An 8,426-nucleotide genomic window follows, 5' to 3' on the forward strand; every position below is an offset into this window, starting at 1 on the left:
CAAATTCAGAGGAATTCGCACAGCTGAATTCTAATGATGATGATGATGATGATGGTTTGATGTTGTTTTAAACAGAAATGTCTATGGGATTTTGTCAGAAAGAGAAAAAACAAATGATAATTGTTTTATCTCATTACTTTTATATATCTGTTAACAACGGAAAGGTTGTTTTTCTGTTGAACGAGATGAAGAGACCCAGATATCTTAGCTGACAGCTTGGGGTGAGGGTTGCCGCTGAGCATTGTTCGACCGGGCTGACTAATCACCCCTAATTTGATAATAAGTAGAAACACCTCAGTGCAAATGGGGGTTAAAAATTATTAAGAGATAAGTTCGAGAGGAGGAGTGGAGGTTGGGGGAACAGAGAGAGGGAGGAAATTCAAAAGAAAGAAAAGAAAAAGGGAGTACAAATTAATACGATAAAAGAAGAGAGGGAGAGGAAAAGAAAAAGAAAGAATAACTCCAAAAAGGCAGAGGGAGGAATTATTGATTTGATAAAAATGAGACACTTGGCTAATCTGCGTCTTCTTTTCGCTCTGGCAGCTGATCCCTTTCCGTGGACTGACGGTAGATGAAGAATGGAGAACTTGATAAAGGAAAGAAAACTGGCAGCCCCTAAGTTGCATGACTAGGCCAGTGTGTAACTATTGTTTGTAAAGTCGAAGACAATAATCAATTCTATGTTAAGAAAAAACAATTAAGTTTTGACTTTCATTTCTTTAATTGGAAACACCGTTTTGACTGCAATATATTTTTCCGATAGCCCAGGTGACGTTTGGAAGCTGATTTGAAAGTGGAACTGGAGAGTGACCGACGATGATGACGAAGATGGAATCGACCACTAGACGAAAACACGGGTGATGCCACAGGTATTGGCTACAGGTGCATCTCAACCACGAGCCTATGCACCTGAGCTACCCTGGAGGGGTTACACCTATATAGACTTATTAATGCTATATGTTTCTTTATAGTGAACAAGTTATAATAACATATTTCGCCACATATAATTAGAGAGGATTGTCATGTTATTTAACACAAACAACTGAGGAGGAACAAGCAAACCTTGATAGGTTCGATTATATAGGAAATTCACTCTTTTCTCAAGATTGGAAAACTAATGAAAACAGTCACTTATGCAATATACCGTTTAAATCAATAGTTCTGTCCAGCAAAGACAGCAAGCAGTACATTCCATTCTGGTGAGCTTAGAAGAAATCCAGACAATTTATAAACTTCAATATGCAGATTTTCTTTTAATAAACAATTCTACCAAAAATTTCACTTCAGCCAATAAAATTCCATTACTTGTTTTTCCTTCTCAATCTCACAATGAAGTCAGTGTAATGACTTTTTCTTAAAACAGTATTTAGTTTCGTATAACCCATCTTAAGTAATGTGTCCCTCTCTCCATCATAACTAATGACTGTCATCTTCTGTGTTAAAAGAACTGATCACCCCTCCCTCCTCTCTAATATATGTGTTAAGAAGAAACACTCCAGAACTGTATCTTCACCTCATCAATATACATGTTCCCATATCTCTTAATAAAAAGACCCCAGCTATACAACAGTATTGGTCTTTCTTCCATGCTCATCAGCTGTACTTCATTCATGGTATTACAAAGTTCTTCCAATGTAATTTGTTCATCATCTGCCTGGGATAATAGTAGTGCTTCAGGTGTTGATAATGATGATGATGGTATTGGTATGAATAATCATGCTGGTGGAAAATCTCTGGTAGAGGGAGTCGTGATAGTGAAAAAGATGGGTTCAGACCGTTCAGTTTGACCCACTAATGACTGGTGGTGTGATTCTGACTATACCTATGATTTATTCTGCTTTTGGCAATGTTTATTTTTGGCATCTTTATAGGGGTTTCAAGTGTATTTCTGTTGGTTCTTATGAGGGCTTCTATTTCTGACTTTATATAGTAAAGCTCAGCCTCACTAAACAAATATTTACTGTTATACCTTTGTTAGGTTATTTTTCTGGGTTGAATATTTCTCTTGCCTCCATGTCTCTGTTTCATGTTTTGTTTGGAACAACAGTCAATCACACGGATTTTTAGCCTCTTGTATTTAGTTGCTGCAGTTGTTGGTGGTATAGGGCCAGGGTCTTCTTTTAAAGGCTTGATGGTTAATCCTGGTTTGCCTCTGGTATTGCAATATTGTAACTTTCAGAGAAATAAAGGTCTGTAGCATTGCTCTTTTCTTGCTTTCTGGTGCATGAATGAGTTAAGTGTCTGTTATATCCTGGGTGCAAGCCTGCCAGTATTTTCTTTTATTTAACTTTTATTCATTTTGTCTCTCCAGTATGTGTTCGCATGTGTATGGCCAAGCTGTGTTTCCTCATGAATGTAGAGTCACATACTTCACACGAATATGGTTTTACTTCCATATGTGTTCGCATATGTTGCAACATAGTATTTTTCTGTGCAAAAGAAGAGGCACATAATTCACAAGAATATGGTTTCTCTCCAGTATGTACTCGCATATGTGTAATCATATTTTGTTTATGTGTAAAAGAAGAGCCACATACTTCACACGAATATGGTTTTTCTCCAGTATGTGTCTGCATATGGCGCAACATTGTATATTTCTGTGTAAAAGAATAGCCACATAATTCACAAGAATATGGTTTCTCTCCAGTATGTATTCGCATATGTGTAATCATATTTTTTTTCTGTGAAAAAGAGGTACCACATACTTCACAAGAATGTGGTTTCTCTCCAGTATGTGTTCGCATGTGAATAACCAAGTTAGGTTTCCTTGTGAAAGTAGAGCCACATATTTCACAAGATAATGTTTTCTCTCCAGTATGCCTTCTCATATGAATGACCAAGTCAGGTTTCCTTGTGAAAGAAGAGCCACATACTTCACAAGTATATGGTTTCTCTCCAGTATGTACTCGGATATGCTGCAACATGTGCTGTTTCTGTGTAAAAGATGAACCGCATATTTCACAAGAATATGGTTTCTCTCCAGTATGTATTCGCATATGTATAAACATATTTTGTTTATGTGTAAAAGAAGAGCCACATACTTCACACGAATATGGTTTTGCTCTAGTATGTGTTCGCATATGTTGCAACATAGTATATTTCTGTGTAAAAGAAGAGTCACATAATTCACAAGAATATGGTTTCTCTCCAGTATGTGTTCGCATATGTATAAGCATAGTTTTTTTATGTGTAAAAGAAGAACCACATACTTCACACGAATATGGTTTCTCTCCAGTATGTGTTCGAATGTGAATGACCAAATCATGTTTCCTTGTAAAAGCAGAGCCACATATTTCACAAGAATATGGTTTCTCTCCAGTATGTGTTCGCATGTGAATGACCAAGCTCCATTTCATTGTGAAAGAAGAGTCACATACTTCACAAGCATATGGTTTCTCTCCAGTATGTATTTGTATATGTCGCAACATGTGTTGTTTCTGTGCAAACGATAAACCACATATTTCACAAGAATATGGTTTCTCTCCAGTATGTATTCGCATATGTATAGACATATTTTGTTTTTGTGTAAAAGAAGAACCACATACTTCACACGTATATGGTTTCTCTCCAGTGTGTTTTCGCATGTGAATGACCAAGTCAGGTTTCCTTATAAAAGCAGACCCACATATTTCACAGGAATATGGTTTCTCTCCAGTATGTGTTCGCATGTGTATGACCAAGCTTGGTTTCATTGTGAATGTAGAGCCACATATTTCACAAGCATATGGTTTCTCTCCAGTATGTGTTCCCATATGTTGCAACATAGTCTTTTCATGCATAAAAGAATCACCTACTTCACAAGAATATGGTTTCTCTCCAGTATGTGTTCACATATGTTCTTACATGTATTGTTTCTGTGCAAAAGATGAACCGCATATTTTACAATATATTTTCTCTCCAGTATGTCTCTGCATATGTACTGCTAAATACTGTTTTCTTAAAAAAGAACAGCCACATACTTTACAAGAATTAGGTAGTTCTCCAGTATCTGATTTAGTGCTCATTTTCAAAGTTGAAATATTTACGACTTCTTAGTTTTATTAGTTTCTTATATTTATATAAATTTTCCCATTAGCTGTATGTTTCTTTTCAATAATTTGGATGCTGAAATACTGCATTTATTAGAAGGCTCATATGCATTCAAAAGTACATTAGTTGTATGCATTTGAGACAATTATTCCAACGAGTGTTCCATTTATGAAGCATAAGAGTTGGAGAAATACATAGTTATCAGTAAAATGATTGTTTTTATAGGATCATAAAATACATTTCACATGAAAACGTTTTACAATATGCTATAATTCAAATAAACACAGATTGATGAATACTGAATAAATATTTTAAAGATTCAGTAAATGTCTGTACATTAATTGTTTCAGTGAAAACATGTTTTTCAATGTGTGATGGTATATATATATATATATATATATATATATATATATATATACAAATACAAAATATATGCTCCTCTGTGTGCCAGCTCACTATAAAACAAAACGAATCTATATAAAATCAATATTGGATGTGAATTGATTGATGAATACTGAACATATATGATAGATCCAGTGAATGTTTATACATTTTGTAAGATGATATTTAAACCTTATGTATTAAAATAATGTATATAGATTCTCACAATTCGTTTATATTTATGTTTTATTTTCTGTGTATTTTAATGGAAAGTTCTAACAAATCAACCATTTTTGAAGCTCCTAATTAAAGTCTCATATTTGTATTTTGATGGATAGATCAAATAAATCAACATTTGTTGCAGCTCATTACTAACGTCTCATATATGTTTTTATTATTCTACTATTCACTGCATTTATAAAACTGTCAATGAGTCGATTATTCATATGCACTTGCAATAATTATTGCAACTAGTACCATATTTAATAAGCCTAAGAATAGAAGCAATACATACTCAATTGTCAGGATTTTTTGTCATGTATTTTCATAAAGTTCTCTTTCATAAAAGAAAAACTTGTATAGTTCAGAAGGATATGATTTTCTTTTGTTTTAACTTTGTGCAATTTGCATTGTATTGATTGCTGGATATTCTGCAAAATAAAATAAAGACAAATTTCATTAAATGATATAATTTTATACATGTTTTTCAAAAATACTAAGATGTTTATGTGTATACACGGTGACTTTTTAAATGGATAAATTAGAGACAAACGTTTGCATTGTGAGCTAAAGACAAATAATCATGGACAATTTTTTACAAAGTCTTCAAATTGATTTTTGATTAAAGTAAAAATATTATCAGGACATTTTTTGCAATACTTATCCATGCAGAAAATGAATTCTTTTTCATAAATAATTTAAAAAAAAAGCTTCCTTTGTGATTTTCAACATTTCATTACTTTTGTTTAATTTACAAAATTTAAAAAAAAAGAAATGAGTCTTTTGGTGAAGCAAAAAAATGTTTTCTATAAGGTCATAGAGCTATGCTTGAGGATTTTGACAATAGATATAGGATGTTCAGATTTTCTGGAAAAGTTTGAAAAAACTAATAAACCAAATAATTTTTGTTTAATACAATAAAAAATATGTGAATCATTCTAATTTCTCATTCAAAACATTTAAATTTTTTATTGTATTTTAACAAAAAAAAATAAATCTTACATGTTGCGACTGATTAGAACATTCAGAAAGGTTCGAATTAATTTTTAACACAAAAAAATATTAAGCAGTCTGTTTTGTTTAAATGTTACAAAACTATGCTTGAACATTTGGGCTATAGATATATGCAGTTTAAATTATTGTATTTTTAACACCAAAAAAATAAATCTTACATTAGTGATGTTGAAACTGATCAGAACATTCAGAAAGGTTATGGTGTTCGAATTAATTTTTAACACAAAAAAATATTAAGCAGTCTGTTTTGTTTAAATGTTACAAAACTATGCTTGAACATTTGGGCTATAGATATATGCAGTTTAAATTATTGTATTTTTAACACCAAAAAAATAAATCTTACATTAGTGATGTTGAAACTGATCAGAACATTCAGAAAGGTTATGGTGTTCGAATTAATTTTTAACACAAAAAAATATTAAGCAGTCTGTTTTGTTTAAATGTTACAAAACTATGCTTAAACATTTGGGCTATAGATATATGCAGTTTAAATTATTGTATTTTTAACACCAAAAAAATAAATCTTACATTAGTGATGTTGAAACTGATCAGAACATTCATAAAGGTTATGGTGTTCAAATTAATTGCTTTACAAAAATCTACAAATAAAAAAAAAAAATAAACACAATTAGAATAATCATAAAAAATAAAGAACACTAAACATGTCATAATTAAAAATAATTAACTGATATTCAAAAACTTTTTAAATATTAAGCAGTCTGTTTTGTTTAAAAGTTACAAAACTATGCTTGAACATTTGGGCTATAGATATATGCAGTTTAAATTATTGTATTTTTAACACCAAAAAAATAAATCTTACATTAGTGATGTTGAAACTGATCAGAACATTCAGAAAGGTTATGGTGTTCAAATTAATTGCTTTACAAAAATCTACAAATAAAAAAACAAAATAAACACAATTAGAATAATCATAAAAAATAAAGAACACTAAACATGTCATAATTAAAAATAATTAACTGATATTCAAAAACTTTTTAAATATTAAGCAGTCTGTTTTGTTTAAAAGTTACAAAATTATGCTTAAACATTTGGGCTATAGATATATGCAGTTTAAATTTGTTACATGAAAAGGGACGGACACCAGTAATCAAATAGAAAAGTTTGAAAATAATATTTGGAAAAGGATAGAATCGAACCCAGTAAGCAAGAGATAATAAATATTCAATTTAGGAATGTAAAACGATTGTCATTGTTCGTTAGAAATATTTATGTCAGAGTTAGATATGAACAATGCAGTTAGATATGAACAATGCAGTTGGATATGAACAATGCAGTTGGATATGAACAATGCAGTTAGATATGAACAATGCAGTTAGATATGAACAATGCAGTTGGATATGAACAATGCAGTTAGATATGAACAATGCAGTTAGATATGAACAATGCAGTTGGATATGAACAATGCAGTTGGATATGAACAATGCAGTTGGATATGAACAATGCAGTTGGATATGAACAATGCAGTTGGATATGAACAATGCAGTTAGATATGAACAATGTAGTTAGATATGAACAATGTAGTTAGATATGAACAATGCAGTTAGATATGAACAATGCAGTTAGATATGAACAATGCAGTTAGATATGAACAATGCAGTTGGATATAAACAATGCAGTTAGATATGAACAATGCAGTTAGATATGAACAATGCAGTTAGATATGAACAATGCAGTTTAGAAATAAATGCATATATTAATTATGTCAGTTAAAAGAATATACAATACCAGTTAGAAATAATCTGGTGCATCTACCACAAGTATTTTCCTTATAGACACAATCCTAAAAAGAATATTTCCAATCTAATGAATTGCATACTATCAACAAGCTCCATTGCCATAATGTTGCATCCATGTGTTTGTTTTACAATTAATTAAATGAAAAGTGCTTTGACCAACTTGTAGCATTTGTGCCCCTGGACATGAATATTCCAAAATACCAAATAGGCAGCAGAATCTTACTGTTAAATGTATACATCCCTAGAAGCATGAAAAGTTTTTTTTTATTATTCAAAGGAGCCAACAGTTATCAAGGTCTGGAGGCCACTCCAGGATAAGATTTAATAAGTGTATGGTATTCAATAGTAAAATATAGTGTTGTAATATTCTGAAATGTGGAATTATTACTATAATTCTTGCTATATATATATATATATATATATATATATATATATATATATTTGTGTATGCTTGTGCTTGTCAAAGTGCAGACACGCATATGGACCTGGGTGCACACACACAAATATTATTGATGTCTTCAAACCAAGAAATGTCATCAAAAGTCATAACAATTGAAAGAAGTATGGAGAAGCTTTGAAATCAATATTCTTCAACTGATAAGTTTTGAAAACAGTCATATTGAAATTGGAACGTGGACGAATTTAATAAGGCCCAGTGGAATATTTCATGGTAAAACGAAATTCCTATCTTGTAAACAAAAACAAATGCCAGCCAAGGAAGAAGTCAGTCAGAGAGAGAGTGACAGACACCGAGCCGATCGACTTATCATTTTGTCGTCATCCACAACACTCCACCACACACTATATATCTCTCTCTCTTCCTCACTCCATACCATACTTGTGAAAGTATTATTGGAAGAATAAAATTGTCAATTTTTTTATATATTAAAAATTGAGCGTTTGCTGTAAACATTCACTGAGTATTTTGGCACACGATTTATGAATAGGACTACAGCATAACGTAACAATTGTGATCATTAGTAGTGGAAATTTGGAAAATTGGATTTCTTAAGGGGACAGCTAATC

At 31.6% G+C, this 8,426-nt stretch overlaps 1 long non-coding RNA gene across 1 annotated transcript; it reads right to left on the reverse strand.

Moving 5' to 3' along the window:
* Positions 1-4,426: 4,426 nt before the first annotated feature.
* On the reverse strand, positions 4,427-6,535 carry LOC145269829 (uncharacterized). The gene is made up of 3 exons (XR_013865261.1): positions 6,464-6,535; positions 6,172-6,242; positions 4,427-5,060 (listed from the first exon to the last, which is right to left on the reverse strand). It is a non-coding gene; the product is annotated as an uncharacterized LOC145269829 (long non-coding RNA).
* Between the last annotated feature and the right edge of the window lie 1,891 nt (positions 6,536-8,426).

Source organism: Euprymna scolopes, chromosome 45, assembly GCF_053919585.1.
Source record: "Euprymna scolopes isolate OS-2025 chromosome 45, ASM5391958v1, whole genome shotgun sequence".
Taxonomy (NCBI): domain Eukaryota; kingdom Metazoa; phylum Mollusca; class Cephalopoda; order Sepiida; family Sepiolidae; genus Euprymna; species Euprymna scolopes.